Below are 17,186 nucleotides of genomic sequence, written 5' to 3'. Positions count from 1 at the left end.
GATCAGAGGGACTGGTCCCAACCATGCTTTGTCTGGTAATGCCTGATAATTTACCAGAGGGAGAGGCAAGCTTGTTTTCTGTTGAAAGTGTCTCTGATAAGTGGTCGAATTTTGAATGGAAATATTCAATTGGTGTAATGTAAATAATATTTTTTTTTTAATCTGTTGTGTTACCAATGACAAATTGGGTACTCTAGATTCGTCCTTTTTTATTTGTTTGTGAAAGCAGTCCTTAAAGGACTGATTAGCATGTTCCACGATGGCCTGACCCGTGGAATTATAGGGAAGGCCATGAGTAAAAACAATATTCCAGGTTCTGAGGCGTGGCCCAAATTCTTCCTGAATAGGTATCAATAGATAAATGAATATATTTCCAGGGAGCTAAAAAGAGAATATGGGTAACATCCATTTGCCATAGTTGATTAGAGGCAAAAACATGGGGATTAGGAAGACATAAAAAAAAAATAGGCCCAGGAAGGGAAGAGTGACTGCGCATATAAGAAATAAAATATCTTGTAGCAGCTGCTGTCAAGGGAAAAACAAAGTCATAAGATTGGGGTCAATCCTGGGTGTGATGTAAGCACCTGGAAGATTAAAAATAAGTTGGCACACATAATGAAAGTCAGAGAGTAAGTTAAAAGACTGTTGAGAAAAGGTGTGAAAAGCCAAGATAGCAGCAGCTAATTCTGAGCATTGTGGTGAGGACTGTATTGCAGTGTAGGACACTTTTTAGGTAACATCATGAGGATCCTTGTAAGCAATTGCTCCTCTCGTTCTCCCTCCATTTGAAAAGACAGTAGGAGCTTGTGGCAAGAGAGAAGGAGAAAGCAGTGGATGGACAGGAAAGGAAAAAGTCATTAAACAAGCAAGTCAAGGATCTTTAGGCAGATGATATGAAATACAGCCTATATACTGAAGAGATAAGTTATCCTGAAAATAAAATTGAAAATCAGATTTTGGAATAGAAAAAACAATATTAATTAAATCAGTTCCATTTTGACGGCATCATCTGTGTGGGTTTGGGTTTGCTTTTTGCGTGGATATGTGGTGGTGACATCCTGTGTGGTTTTCGTGAGTGTGGGTCTGGTGTCATTCTTTGTGTTAGGGACTCATATGTGGCACGACCACGAACACGAAGCCAAACAACAGCAATGAAGCTCACCATCTCAAATCCCCCTGCAACTCAAACTAACCTGAGCACAACAAAGCCCCCACCCAAACAGAACACTCCCCCATCCAATCAGAGCACAGCCAAGCTCCTTAACCAATCAGAACACACCTCCACCCAATCAGAACACAGCCAAGCTCCCACCCAATCAGCTCAAACCCCACTGGCAGTTAAAAGGAAGAAACAGCTGCGATCACACACACTACTCCCAGAAGCACGAAGCTGAAAACACCAGCCTGAAGATGACGAATGTGACTTCGTCGAAACGTCGCCAGGACACTTCTAATTCTACGCGGGAGAAAACCCGAATAACTAAAGACCTGCATACAAACACCTGCGAAAACCTCAGAAAACAAATATAGCAGAGGAGTGCATTTTGAGTTAATTTATGTCTTTAAATTACTCTGAAGATTCCCCTTATTATTTTTTCTACTTCAAGATAGTTTATCTAATATTTTCTGTGTGGGGGTGTATGAGGTCTGAGAAGAAGCAAAAGAATTAGCCTCTTCAGAAGAAGCTGGAAATCCAATTAAAGATGCTTCAGGAGGGAGAAGTTTTACTTGGTTATCAGAAGGGGGGCTGGTAGTTAATTGCTGCCCTTCCGAAGCATCTGAGCCATATTTTTCCACTGCTTGATGGCATTGAATACCATCGATGTAAGATCTGTACTGGAGCCCGATGTTCAAGATGTAAAGCGTGTCCTATCTTAGCCTAAGCTTCCTGGCGCTCAGGATTCAAAGGGCAATGTTTCCCTACCTCACCCACCAGCTTCCTTATGTCCGCATCAAGCGTTGCCACACATGACTTTTGTAGCAGGAATCTGAGCTCCTGTACATGTTTCTGCTGGTGCTGAGATAGCTTGCGACCCATACTTACCACTGAGGGGTCTCTGAAGATGAAAGTGCACTTAGGGGTCTATTCCAGACAATGGTAAGTATGTTGGTTGTCGCTCCTTCCCCGGGGGGGTTCCCAAAAGATCACGTCAGGGTCACCACCTGTAGTAATCAGTGCTCAGTCATTGCAGGGTGCAAATATGGCTGGCTGCTACGCAGCGTTTATTGCCTTATATACAGATTTCCAAGTAGCAAAAGTTTAACATGGCATCAGCATAGTAACAGCATTTCTATTGGTGAAACCCCTTGCCAATCATTAAGGATAGAAAGCCAGAGGCCCAAAACAGGGGGCAGTTGGCTGTAGCATCCTGTTGTTGTAGGCTAGCTGATATCAGGCAGGCAAGGTCATTGTATTAGCCTGGGTAGTTTCCCACATTGCCATGGTAATGCAGAGAAAAAGAGATAAGGAGAGAGAGAAGGCATACAGGCGTCAGAAGGGCAGCGTTCTGCACACGGCCTCCACCCGGCCCCCCCTCTTCATAAGGGCAGAGGCACACTGGCAATTGAGATATAAAGGAGCAACAACAAGTTCTGCAACCCACGAGAAGAAATACCGAACCTCACAACAACTGTGTTTATATGGGAAGCATAGATGATATCGACCCGGCTCCAATGTCAAGTTGACATCTGGCATTTTTACCATCTAGCCAATCAACCAAGCCAGACCACCTTGCCTCTGAGAAGCCCATACAGATGATGATCTGGAACGTAGCCAGCTGCAAACGGATGGTCGATAGTGGACTAATGAGCTTTCTCCCTAGATTTGATGTAATAGCCCTTCAAGAAACCTGGTTAACCGAAGTGGATGAACCAGTACAACTGCCAGGTTTTCAGGGATGAGCCTCCCCAGCCCAAAAAACAAAGAACAAAGGGAGACCCTCTGATGGGCTATGCATTCTTATAAAGCAAGAGTTGCAATGGCAGGGGGAGAAACTATATAATGAAGATAAGTATTCGTACTTCCTAGCTGTTAAATTTGAATATGAAAAGTTTGAGTTAATACTGGTAAATGTGTATATCCCACCAGTCACATCCCGGTATTATAACTCTGAATGTAGGATGGGCTTGGAAGTTATTTTAGAAGATATATCTGTATTGTACCCTCAGTCCATAGTGGTATTACTAGGAGATTTGAATGCTTGGCTGGGTCCCTCTTTGTATGAGCTTGCCCAGAAGAAGGGAGTCCCAGGGGAATTTTTTGATAACCATCCTCAGTGGCTCTCGAGAGACTGCAAAAGTAATGCTGCTGGCCTGCTCCTAGTCTCCTTAATTTTTAAGGGTAATCTCCAAATTCTGGCAGGTAAGGATAAGAATTACACATATCCTTACACATACCACTCAGCCAATTCAAGCAGTGTACTGGATCTCTTTTGTGTGTCTAGAGATAAAGTTGACCTCTTTTCGGAGGTCATAGTACACCTTAGCGACAATAGCGACCACCAGCCTGTAAGCGTGACACTGTGAGGCTGCTCAGATTTAAGACCATATAATATGGCTGATAGATGGCTCACCAAAAAGGTAGATGTGACCCAAAATAAAAGGTTAATTTGGGCCAAAGTTGATACTAAGGCAATACTAGAATGTCTTAAAACAGAGAATGCTATTCAGTGGGCTAGAACAATCCAGTCATCTACTACTGACTGGATGTCAGTCTTCAATGCATTCTCCAATCTCTGTAACATTCTGAAGAAACATCTAACAGCTAAACCTGCTACAAAAAGAGCCCGAGTGAGTAGACCCCACTGGTTTGATCCTGAATGCCAGCGACTGTATTTTTGTATTTTATTCTATAATCTAATAAAATATTACAAACTGTAGAAAAAAGGGGAAAAAATACCAGTTTTAATTTCTTCAGTGGCTGTTCCTTTGCTGAATCACTTTCCCTTTGCACTGACAAATGTATGATGAATTTATCCATGTTTACTAATATGCACCACTACCAGCTAGCTCAGGGGTCTTCAAACTCAGCCATCATGGTTGAGGAATTCTGGGAGTTGAAGCCCACAGGTCTTAAAGTTGCTAGGTTTGTAGACCCCTGAGCTAGCTGGTCAGCCCTTCTTCCTCGCTCCCTTCTGAGCTCTTTCTACAGTGTAGTAAGAATGCACACACACCCCTAATCCCTTCCCTGCATCCTTAAAGACACAGGAATCAAGTGCAAAGCAAGAAAGGCTCACAAAATAAAGAAACACATAAACTCTGGGGTTTTTTCTTTAAACTGCCTCAGGCATGTCATGTGTCACAATGTTGCAATCCAAGACTGAAAGGCTCTGGCAATTGCAAAAAGCCTTAGCCTTAAATTAAGCCTGTTTACCTTCAAAGAAAACTTTCTAAAAGCCATAGACAGACTCAAGATAAGGGGGTAAAACTAATTATATTTGTTTAAAGGGATTAAAACTACAGAAGTCAACACTTAGGACTCATTGCTAGCCTAAAATACAGACTAAGATATTTCAATAACCAAAGCACACAAACTGAGCTTCTGAATTACAAAACGCTGTAAAAACTGTACAAAAATCCTTATGGTAACCCAATCAAGTTGCCAGCTGATCCAGAACTAAATAAACCCATCTCCTTTTCAACATGCTCATATGCCGGCTTCAGCGCTGATTGCATTCTCCTGGCTGGAGAAAACAAACCAGGGGACCTTTTCTTCCAGCAACAGTTGCTGCTTCTTCCCTGTCCCTGTTTCCTCCCTGCCTGCTGAACTCTCATTCTCTTTCCCTGTTGTCTTTTTTCCCCTTTCCCACCCAAACCACCTCCTTTTATAGCCTCTCTTTCCCCCCTTTTTCTTCAGTTCACCTCCAGCTCCACGCTGCTTCTGGAAGTGCCAATCAGCTGGAGCCCTGCCGGCTCCTGGAGCTTCTGCAAAGCGCAGACAGTCCTGCAGCTGCATCTGCCTCTCCCTCAGGCTTGGATTGCTTTGGCTCATTCCCCTCCCCTGCTACACTTCTCTAAGACAGTCGCGTACCACCTGCCATGTGGCAAAGTACCACCAGTTGAAAAGCCCTGACCTAGGGTACCAAATCTCAAATGAAGGGATGGAGATGGACCCAGGGAAGGTCAAAGCAGCCCCCTCAAACTCATAAGTAGCTACAAAGTTTCTGGGGTTGCTAACTTTTACCGGCAATTCATCCCCTCCTACATGAAAATAGCCTTGCCAATTACCAAACTCTTGAAAACAGGCAAAGGGGGGGGGGTCTAAACCCCATCCTAGTCAACCTTTAAAGTGGACTATAGAGTGCCTAGCAGCATTTGAGCAACTCAAAAGGTTGTTCACGTGAGACCCAATCCTTAAACATTCCAACCCCGAGGAACAGTTCATCATTCAAGCAGATGTGAGTGATGTTGCAGTGGGTGACATTCTTCTTTTTAAAAAATGACAAGAGGGAACTGCAACCATGCACATATGCCTGTAGAAAACTCACTGACACAGCGGTGTTGGGTTGTATGGGAAAAGGAGACATTTGCTGTGCATTGGGCATTGCTAACCTGGTGTCACTTCCGAGAAGGTAGCAAAGTACCCTTTGAAGTATGAACTGACCATAAGAACCTTGAAGTGCTAAAGTCCCTGAGCAAATTATCCCCCAAACAGTTTGGATGGTATAAGGACCCGCTTCAAAACCTCATCCCAAGAAAGCAAGACTCTTGGAACAGTTTCATTCCAAAAGGAACTTTTATTAAGAGAAGCTGATAGCAGGCATGGAAGGCAGGATCTGAGGGTTTCCCACTCAGATCAATAGGTTAAAGGAATTTTAAAGGTTGATTGGGCTTCGATTTCCCCTCCCCTTTTGTCTTTAGTAAGTTAATAATGGGCAATGCAATTTGTGTGAAGGAGGGAATGAATTGGCGGTAAAAATTAGCAAATCCAAGAAAACTTTGCAATTGTTCCTTGGTGCAGGTTGAGGCCCACTCTAGGACAGCCCAGACCATCTCAGGATCCATCTCTATGCCACTTGGCAAGATGCAATACCTCAGGTAATCAATTTTTTCTTTATGAAATTCACACTTGGATAATTTGGCATACAAGTGGGCTGCCCACAGCTTTTTCAGTACTGCTCTGACTAACTTTACATGCTCCTCTTTCGTTTTGGTGAATATCAGGATATCATCCAGGTAAACAAGCACCCCTTTATATAGGTGCTCCCAGAGCACCTCATTTATTAATTGCATGAACACTGCAGGGGCTCCTTGAAGTCCGAAAGGTAAAACCTTGAATTGGTAACACCCTAAGGGGCAATTTACCACTGTTTTCCATGCATCCCTTTCTTTAATCCTGATTCTATAATATGCCTCGCTTAAGTCCAGTTTCAAAAAGATTTTTCCTTTCGATAAGTGTGCTAGCATGTCTTTCATGAAAAGAAGGGGGTAAAGGTTACTCTCACTCACTGTGTTGAGAGATATGTAATCTTCGCAGAGATGAAGAGACCCATCTTTCTTTTCACAAAATAATACAGGGGCCACAGTTTTGGGCTTCGCTGGTTGAATAAATCCCCTCTCCAGATTTTTGTCTTTGAACTTTTGTAATTCCTCTAGTTCCCGTGGGGTCATGGAGTACATTTTTGGCTTAGGTAATTTTGCCCCCAGGAGTATTTCAATAGCACAGTCCATGGGCTGGGGGGAGGGGCAATTCATCAGATCTCTCTTCACTGAATTCTTCAGCCAGATCCTGATATTCCTCTAGTATCCCTTGCAATTCCTTCTCCCCCATTGCTGCTGCACTGTCAGGAGCCCCCCCCTTTCTTTTTGTTCTGAGTCAGGGCTTCCATCTCTACTGTCCCCTTTGGGCAGGGCTTTTCAACCTGTGGTACGCGTACCACTTGTGGTACATTAACAAGTAGCAGGTGGTACGCAGCCCTGCCTAGCCAAGTGTAGTGGGGGAGGGAAAGAGCCAGCGCAGGCAAGGACTTACTGTGAGAGAGTCCTCTGGAGCTGCAGAGTGGCTGGGGCAAGGCAAAGGCCCCAGGCTCACTTCTTGTTCACCCTCCCCTATGAGAAAGAAGGAGGAGGGGGGTGGAGACAGGAGAGGCTATAAAAGGAGGCAGTTTGGGCGGGAGAGGGAAAAAAAGAAGCAGCCTTGGGAGGAGGTGGAGTCAGCTCTAACTGCACTGAAGGGGAAGGAGGAGGGTGGGGGGAGAGGAGATCAAGCAGGCCATGAGCCAATCTACAACTTCTGTGGCAGTCACCTGTGCTGGCAGCAACAACAGGCAAGAAATGCAGCAGGGGAGGGGTTGCCCTCCACAAGGAATGAAGAAAGGTAGAACTTTGAAGTTCTGGGATTTGTGCAATGAGGGCACTCCTGTTTTTAAGGAGTGTTTGGCAATTTCTATTTGGCTGATGTCTCGTGTTAGCTTCTATTGCTCTGCTATTGTTAGTTGTAAGTTTTGCTGCAGGGATTTTGAAGTATTTTTCTTCTAAATGGATTTTTCCTGTGGCATTCCTTTACTTATGAATGGAGTCATTTGGGGAGACTGCCTTAGCAAGCAGCCAATACTTACTACATATTTTTTCTTCCTTAAGTGCTGGCTGCACTCCTTAACTTTCCTTTCTAGCCAGTAGCTAATTCTTAAACTAGCCTTTTTAAGCTAGTTCACTCAGCAGCTTGTCTTTTCTGTCTCTGGCAGCTTTTCCTTGTTTGATGAATATATGGAAGAGAGAAAATATGGGGGGGGGGGTTTCAAATTCTTCCTTCAGAAGGAGGTGGGCATGAGAAAGAAGGAGGCAGGGAAGGAAGGAGGGAGGGAAGTCCCGCCTTAGCACATGGCCACCAGCAGCCCTGCCATTGACTTTGCTTGTCAAAAGGTTGCAAAAGGAGATCACATGACCCTGGGACACTGTGACCATCATAAATATGAATCAGTTGCCAAGCATCCAAATATAAATCACATGACCCTGGGCATGCTGCAATGGTCATAAGTGTGAAAAATGGTCATAAGTCATTTCAGTGCAATTGCAACTTTGAACAGGTTTTTTGGGGTTTTTTTGGTCATCAAGTTTTTGACACCTTGCTAGGTGGTACTCGAATATTGCCATATCCTAAAAGTGGTACAGTTGGTGAAAAGATTGAAAAGCCCTATTCTAGGAGTGCTGGTCACAGAAGTCACTGCTGGGCATCATCTGAACTGGCGCCTTTCCTAGCTTCACCTGGGCTTCGATTCAGGAGTGCTGGCTTCTTATAGCACTTAAGCTTGATGTCAAAAGGCACTGCCATTTAATACCACTCACGGATCTGCTCAGGAATTCCCTGATAGGTGCAGGCCTAGTACAGGTTGTGGTCTAAGCCCTCCTTAAAACAGTGGATAAGTAATCACTCTAGCCACTGTCTTATTCTGCCTGCAACCCTTCGGAACTCTCATACAAATTCCTTAGCCGGTTGGCCTCTCTGCTTTAGGTCGTGTATTTCCACTTCAGCTTGCAGGGCTTGGGATTCATCTTCAAACCTAGCTCTCAGCTGTTCCAGGAAAAGGTCTATGTTTCCAAGCTTTGGTGCTTCCTCATCATGAAGACTGGTCACTCACTCTGCAGCTTCTCCTTCTAGGTTTGCTGCCACTGCATTCACCATCACTGTCTCATCAGGGTAGGCAGGAGCATAGCGATCCAGGTGTCCCACACCTGGTTCATAAAGAATGTCAGCCTATCTAGGTCCCCATCAAATGTGGCTCTGATCAGTGATGGGGTCTGCAGGGGGTGGAGGTACCTAGTGTGCCAGATGCCAGCCAAGCCACTGGTACTGAGGTCGTGGTTGAGGTTGAGCCCATCCCTGGAACCCTCTCAGTTCCCAACTGTGCTTTTAGTTCACTGTTGGCATGGGGGACTTTGCCTGGGTCCTGGGTTTGAGGCTGCTGGTGGTCTGGGAAGTGGGGAAGTGGCACAGGCTATGCCTTTGGGAATCTCAGTTCTCCTGTCCTTCAGTCCACCCTCGGGTTTCATTTGGGTAGCCATGCCATAAACAATATGAGTGGGCATTCCATTCCAGGCATCACTACAAACGTTAGAGTCTCTACGTGATCCCTTATAGTGAGTTGGACGGGTAACGTGGCAAGAGTAGCTGGCATCCCCCCTGGAATGGACCCATCTAATTGACCGAACAAAATCGGTTTCTTCAGCCTCCTCACCAGAATCCCTAAATTTCCCACCAGGGTTGGGCTTATAAGACAGCGAGGGCAGCCAGAATCTATCAGGGCTCTAAGTGCAACTTCTTCCGGCATCCTTGGGCTAAACAGTTCTATGGTCCTGGTAAGGGGCATGATGGGTCCACTTACCAGGGGTTCATCTTCTGAGTTGTCCTCTGAGGAATCAGATCCTCCTGGCTGAATTGGAGTTCCTCCCATCTGGCCCGACAGGACCAGGAACTTGACAACCTCCATGCTTTTCATAGCAGTTTCTTTTGGTTTCAACAGAGTTTTCCCAGGCTTCCCCCCGGCGACTTGGTCAGGTTTCCGGATGGGGTTTTTTGAGTGGAACTCGGCAGCACGATGCCTGTCATTCCCGCATTTGAAACAGCCCATTGCTGTGGGGTGCTAGGGGTTTATTTCATCGGTTCTCGAGGTGGCTCTGCTGGTGACTTTCCCCAGGATCTCCCCCCATGCATTGCCTTCTGGCACGATTGAGTTCTGCTTCCTCGGCTAAGATGTACCAATCTTGGAGCCAGTCAGGATCTCACCGAGGGATGCAAGCATAGTATAGGTCATCGTTTAGGCCATCTTTGAAATGACATACCAGGATATCCTCAGGCCAGTTCAGCTTGCTGGCTAGGTCTCAGAATTCCTGTGTGTATTCAGCTACAAGCCGTTGTCCTTGTCTGACAATCTTTATGTGCTCCCGGGTTTTCCAGTCGGCCAAAGGGTCTTCGAATTGTCTCCGGGGAGCTGCCATGAATTGGTTGAAATTTTGCAGCTCTGGTGCATCATTGTCATGTAGATCCACCACCCATTCAGCACCATCACCATCTAGGGCTGTCTTTACAATCCTTATTCGGCCGCGGTCACTGAGTATTTCTCGGCCATATTCTTCCATGTAGTTTAAGACTTGAGTCAAGAAAAACCCCAAACAATGTGGCTCTCTGCTATACCTTACCCCCAGCAGAGAGAACTTCTTGATGGTTTGATGTCCTCTCCATCTTCTGGGTTGGTGTCTGTCACCGTCAGCTGGTGCAGCCCAGCCGGGGGTGGCTGCAGTGGCTGCAGTGGCTGCAGTGATGGATGCTGCTTCCATGGTGCCAGCAGAAGTTCCTGGGATTGCTGCCTCAACCCTGCCTCCAACTGTCCTCTCAGCTGAACCTGGGTTGGTGGTGCCCTGGCATGGATCAGTGTTTTCTTCCTTCAGGGAATTGAAGGAAACTCTCAGCATGTCAATACCTTGCTCTAGGAACCGGTTGGAGTGGGGCGGCCTGTCGTCCTCATCTTCACTGAGGCGAAGCGACCTCTCTATCTCAACTTTCCAATCCGGCTGGTAAATGCCAGGTTTGAAGGTCACCTCCCTGGCTTTCTTCTCCCAATCTTCCTTCTTGCCAATGCCCATTGACCACCTTGGTCTGTCTCAGCATTCAGCGACCACCACCTCATCAGAGGAGCTCAAGGACTAAGAGCTGTATTTGCTGGGGCCTGCCAGGTGGGAAAACTCCCCCCCCCATGGCAGGTTCTTCCCTCTCCATGCTGATTTCAGACATCGTTTCTGCAGTTCCCCAGTAAGGGTCTTCCTTCTGGGCTGACTGTTACTGCAGATCCCGCCTAAAATAAGGACCCGCTTCAAAACCTCTTCCCAAGAAAGCAGGACTCTTGGAACAGTTTCATTCCAAAAGGAACTTTTATTAGGAGAAGTTGATAGCAGGCATGGAAGGCAGGATCTGAGGGTTTCCCACTCAGATCAATAGGTTAAAGGAGCCTCAAGCAAACTCCACCCCAATAGTTCATCTGGTCAGTTCAAATGAGCCAATCCCCAGGTGTTGTCCGCTGTTGGAATGGGGCTGATAACGGAGTCTGTTCCCATGCCTGTGAAGATATTGTTGGGCCTTCACACCTTTCTCTTCCACAGTGAGAGATAAGCCAGATATCCGAAGGCACATTCCTTTCTCACCCCAGGTTGACATCAAGGGAAAACTGTTCAAAGAGCAAGCAGATAGAAAAGGCAGAGAGAAGGCTAAGCGAAAGGAGAAATAAAGCATCCCAAAGGGTCTCCCCCCTCCCCCTCAGGAGAATGACAGAACCGACAGAGAGAAGTCAAAAAAAGGACAGAACCAACCCCCCCAACAGGAAATGGGTCCTGACAGATGGGCACAATATTTTAATCATTTTAACTTCTCTCTCAAATATATTCCTGGGTGGAAGAACTTCCTGGCTGACACCTTGTCCAGAATGCCACAGTACAAGAGCTGTCAGGAGGAGGTGGTGAACGCTATCATCCCCTCACCTCAAAAAGCCTTTCAAGTCACCACTAGGCATCAAGCCCCCAAACAGTCCATCAACCCTGACAGCAGCTTAACCCAGCAACTAAAGAACAAACTGAAACCCAACCTCTGGTTCAGAGACAACAAACAGCTCTTAACCTATAGGGATGAACTAGCATGGAAGGGTTCCAAGTTGTACCTTCCTAGCACGCTCAGGATCCAAGCTCTGCAATGAAACCACGATGCTAAGCAAGCCAGCCACTTTGGATTCTTAATAACTTTGCACTTAGCGAGACAGCAAGTCTGGTGGCCAGGAATGAAAAAGGACATTGAAAGCTATGTTAAGAGCTATGTGGCTTGTACCGCCATGAAAACCAGACCAGGAAATCCCCCTGGGCTGATACAACAGGTAGCAGAACCATCCCAAACCTGGGAAGAGATCGCAATGGATTTTATCATCAAACTCCCTGAAAATAGTGGAAACATCATGATTTGGACTGTTATTGGCCTTTTCTCAAAGCAGGCTCATTTAATAGCCTGCCCTGGTCTCCCCTCTGCCCAGAAACTGGCGAAGATGTTTTTAAAACACATTTACCAGCTCCACAGAGCACCAAGAAGAATTATATCGGATCAAGGGGTCCAGTTCACTGCAAAATTTTGCAGGAAGTTCATGAAGCTGATTGTATCCACCCAGGGGCTCAGCTCAGCTTTTCATCTAAGTACAAATGGAGCTGCTGAATGTACAAATGCAATGGTGGAGCAATGCTTGAGATGCCAGGTCAACTGTCAGCAAACTAATTGGGCAGACCTCCTGCCTTTCACTGAAGTGGCATATAACAATACAGTGCACAGCAGTACTTGTCTAAAGTAGCTACAGGCAGGGAGTTTGTACCTATGCCTGAATGCCCTCAGGAAACCCCCTCCTCACAAACACTAACTGAGTGGGTAAACACATTGCAGAGTGCTTGGGCAAATGTCAAACATGCCTTAGAACAGGGGTCCCCAACTCCCAATCCGTGGACCAGTACCAGGCCGTGGCATGCCAGCAACTGGTCCACATAAACAAGCAAAGCCCCATCTGTGGGATGCAGGCAACACACAAAACCAGGCCCCCTCTGGTCTGTGGAAAAACCTCTCTTCACGGAATTGGTCCCTGGTGCCCAAAAGGTTGGGAACCTCTGTCTTAGAAAAAGCCAGAAAGATTCAAAAGCAGCAGGCTGATAAGAGGCAGTACCCCCAGAAACTATTTCATTTAAGAGAGTAAGTCTATCTCTCAACCAAATATTTAAGATTAAAACTATCTTGCAGGAAGCTGGGACCCAAATTTATTGGTCCTTTCCCTATTGTAAAGATCATTAATCCTGTCACAGCTGAGCTAAAGCTTCCATGACTATTGGGGAAATACATCCAATTTTCCATTGCAGTTTGTTGAAACCAGTTACAGAATCAACTTTGATTACCTCAAGCTGCCTCAGGCCCCATTCTAGTGGAAGGTGGCACCCATTATGAAATAAAATACATTCTTGACTCTAGGTCAGGGGTGTCAAATTCAATTTCATTGAGGGCTGCATCAGCATTGCGGTAGCCCTTGGGGGGCTGGGTGGGTGGGGTCAGGGTGGGTGCAGCCTACTGGGTGAGTGTGGTTGGAGTGGGTGTGGCCTATTGGGTGGGCATGGCCCGCTCTACATCATTTGCATCAAGGGTGCCTGTGGGGGCTGGGCAGGAGTGGGACAGATCTGAGGGTCTCTGGCAGAAGTGGGTGGGATCAAGGCATGGTCCATTGGAGGAGCCTCACCGTTCCTCTCAGGCCATGCGGGGGGAGGCTGGATGGTGGTGCGGGTTGCCCGGAGCCCTGAGCAGCAGAGGTCAAATGCCCAGCCTGGCCCTCGAGCACCCGCGGCACCAAGCCCAGCCCCACTTCGCCAGGGGGGCGCCCAGCTGCACTTGCCTCCTCCTCAAGGCTGCTGCAAAGTCAAAGGGAGGCCCATTCCCTCTCCATGGAGGAGACCCGGCTTTGTATCCAAAGCTTCCTTAGCAATAGGATGGGAGGCCCCCAGGATAGTCCAGGAGGAGGGTGCAAGGGGATGATGAAAGGAAAGCAGGGCAGGGCTAAGGCAGGACTTCCCTCAGACCCTCCCTCTCCTTCTTTCCTTCTTCCCTTCCTTCCTTCCTAAGTACAGAGTTTGAGATGAGGGAAGGAGAAAAACAGGCAAGAAACGCAGCTGGAGAGGTGTCATCCTTTGTGAGGAATGAAGAAATGCACCATCACCTGGAAGTGGCCAGCAAATGGCCCTCGCCTACTTCACATATCCGGCTTAGTGGGCTCACAGCGGGGCACTCTCCTCACAGCGCTGAGAGGTTGAGCCAGGTGGTGCGGTGCTTGCCAGCCTTGCACCTTGCTGCCTGCTGAAACTGGACAGGCTAGGGGCTAGGCAGCATTGTACTTCTCATCAGTTTCGCGCCACCCAGCTCAGCTCTTGGCGCTGTGAGGAGAGCGCCCCACTGCCTGCCGAAACCGGGCAGGCTGGGGGCTGGGTATCGTCGTGCTTTTTTTTGTATTTGCACCGCCCAGCTCAGCCTCTCGCCGCTGTGAGGAGAGCGCCCTGCTGCTTGCTGAAACCCCTCCCCCAGAGCCCATCAAGCCGGATATGTGAAGAAGGCGAGGGCCATGTGCTGGCCACTTCCAGGTGATGGTGCATTTCTTCATTTCTCACAAAGGGTGACACCTCCCCAGCATGCACCCAGGGGGTGGGGCCGATGTGGCAGGAGCTGTTTCCTTGCTGTTTCCAGATGGCCTTGTGGAGCTAAGACTGAATGCGTTTCAGCATAGATGGCCACCATGAAATTGTACATTGGCTCCCGGCTGGCCTGGGCCAGGGCCAAAGCAGTGGGAACCATTCCCTCACTGTTTCCAGGATGGCTTCGTGGGCCACATGAAACCACTTCGCGGGCCGCATCCGGCCCCCGGGCCTTGTGTTTGACATGTCTGCTCTAGGTTATGTAAAGAGAAATTGCAGTATCTAATTCAATGGAAGGGCTACCCTTTATCAGAAGCTATGTGGGTGAAGAGTAGAGATGTAAAGGCAGACAGATTAGTACAAAAGTTTCATAACAAAATCCCCCAAAGCCTAAGGAGCTGTCAAGAGATTAGCAAAACATTAATGTATATCTATGCTTAATATTTTTCAGGAACTACTTTCTCTTTAGGGGAGTCTGATTGTCAACTTCTGAAATGAGCCTGGCTGAAGCCATCTTTGTTGTTCTAAGTTGCCACATAGATTGGGGGGAGGGAGAAATAGGAAGGAAAACAAAGGTATTGCTAGTCAAAACACAGAACTCTCCAGTGGGAAAAAAGGTCATTCCTGCAAGTGCTGGAAGGAGGAGCAACGATGAATTGAGGAGCCTGCCAATTACTTTCATTGGGTCATATGATCTATAGCATAGTAGGGGGGAGGGAATTGTTACTTTTAGTTACATTGAATCTCTAGGGGAATTTCAGAGCTGGTTTCATTTTTTTTCCAAAAAATATTAATTTTCTATTATTACATTTGATTAGTGCTTAATAAACATTGTGTTGTCTGAGTTAATTTGTTTGCTTAATTATACAAGTTACATTTTTAGTCTCTACCCCCTTTTTCCAACCATTGATAAAATAAATTCCATGTTTGAAAAAATTCTGTATCTTCTTTCTCTTTGACCCTCAATGTAAGTCTGTCCATTTCAGTCCAGTCCAATATCTTCTTGATTATCTGGTGTTTCTTCATTCTTCCAGTGTTGAGCAAATACAATCCTCATTGCTGTTAGTACATGCAATGTTAAATATATACTTTGCTTATCAGATTTTTCTGGTATTATACCTAGTAAGAAAAGTTCAGGTTTAAAATCTACATGTTTTCCTAACATCTTTTCTAACCAAATGTGTATTTTTGTCCAAAACTTCTTTGCTTTAACACAGGTCCACCACAAATGATAATATGTGCCAGATTTTTGGTTACATTTCCAACATTTACTAGCCATATTTTTAAACATTTTTGCTAATCTAGCAGGTGGTAAGTGCCATCTATAAAACATCTTATATAGGTTTTCTTTATAAGAAGTTGCCATTGTCAATTTATAATTTCTTTCCCAAAGATTTTGCAATTTCTCTAATTCTATATTATATCCAAAGTTTTTTGCCCATTGTATTATTGTACCTTTCACTTGTTCATCCTCCATTTTCAAATTTAATAGAAAGTTATTTAGTTTCTTGATCAGTTTTTCATCACAGGTCAACAATATCATCAAATATTGTCTGTTCTTTATAAAAGCCATATATTTCCACATCTTTATCATATCTCGATTGCATTTGCAATTGAGGCCACCATGATAATTCAATACCCTGGTCTAAAAGCTCTTGCTTAGATTTTATTTTCCCTTCAGTATCCAAAATATCCTTATATGTCAAAATTTCTTCATATTGCACCATGTTTGGGTGAACAAACGCTTCCATCATTGAAAGCCATCCTGGGATTTTCAAATAGATTTTAGCTTTTATCTTTTCCCACACAAAAAGTAATGAATTTCTTACATGGTGATTTTGAAAGTATCTATGAGTTTTATTCTTTTTTTTTTTTTAATAAATTTTTATTGATTTTTCATTAAGAAACAAAAACATAAATCTTTTATCACAATATCAACCAGAAAAAAAAATCAACACCAATCAGTACATTCATGGACGTGTCCGGTGTCCCCCTCCTGCACCATCCTCTCACTTGCCTACACCTTCCTCCTCCTTATCCTCCACCACTCCTCCTTCCTCCCTCTTTCCTACTTCCCTTTTCCCCTCAGCCATCCCGTCAGTGCAGTTGGGGTATCACCGGGCACCTCCTTAGAAAATCATACATATATATACATATAAATCTATAATACCATCCTACCCCTTTCCCCCCTCCCCCCGGACTTCCCAAAGCTAATCTAGGAAATAAATGCACAATCATCCAATATTAATCAAAACTACTCATTATTACTACACACTAGTACAAAATTACTGTGACTCTAAAATAACATTAAATTACCACAAAAAAATTTTTTTTAAGTTATACCAATATATAAAATACCTAATTTTATTCTAAGTTTTTAATCAAAAGCTACATAATAATTTTTCAGTTCATACTTTCTCTGAATATAATCTATCCATCTTCTCCATATTGAAATAAATTTTTCCTGAGAATGATCCTTCAGGTACGCGGATATTTTTGCCATCTCTGCAAAATATGATACTTTCTGTCTCCAATCATCCATAGTTGGTAATATCTTTTTTTTCCAATTTTGAGCAACTAATGTCCTTGCTGCTGTTATATAATACAACATCAATGTCATTTCTTTTTGATCCAAATTGTCCATGATACCCAATAGAAATAACTGCGGTGTAAATTTTATCTTTTTCTTAAAAATCTGTTGAATATTCCACCAAGTCTTAATCCCAAAAGCTTTAACATCCCTACATGTCCACCAGATGTGATAATAAGTAGCATCCATACTACCACATCTCCAACATTTTGGTTGCAGATTCGGATACATACAAGACAATTTTTGAGGATCTAAATGCCATCTATAAAACATTTTGTAGAAATTTTCCCTTAAATTCTGTGCTTGAGTGAACTTGACATTTCTTACCCAAATTTTCTCCCAAGTTTCCAATTTAATTGGTTCTTGGATATTTTGAGCCCATTTAATCATACAATCTTTAACCAATTCCGTTTCC

Source organism: Protobothrops mucrosquamatus, unplaced genomic scaffold (genome assembly GCF_001527695.2).
Source record: "Protobothrops mucrosquamatus isolate PMUCROS unplaced genomic scaffold, P.Mucros_1.0 scaffold_125, whole genome shotgun sequence".
Taxonomy (NCBI): Eukaryota; Metazoa; Chordata; class Lepidosauria; order Squamata; family Viperidae; genus Protobothrops; species Protobothrops mucrosquamatus.
This window is presented reverse-complemented; position numbering follows the sequence as displayed.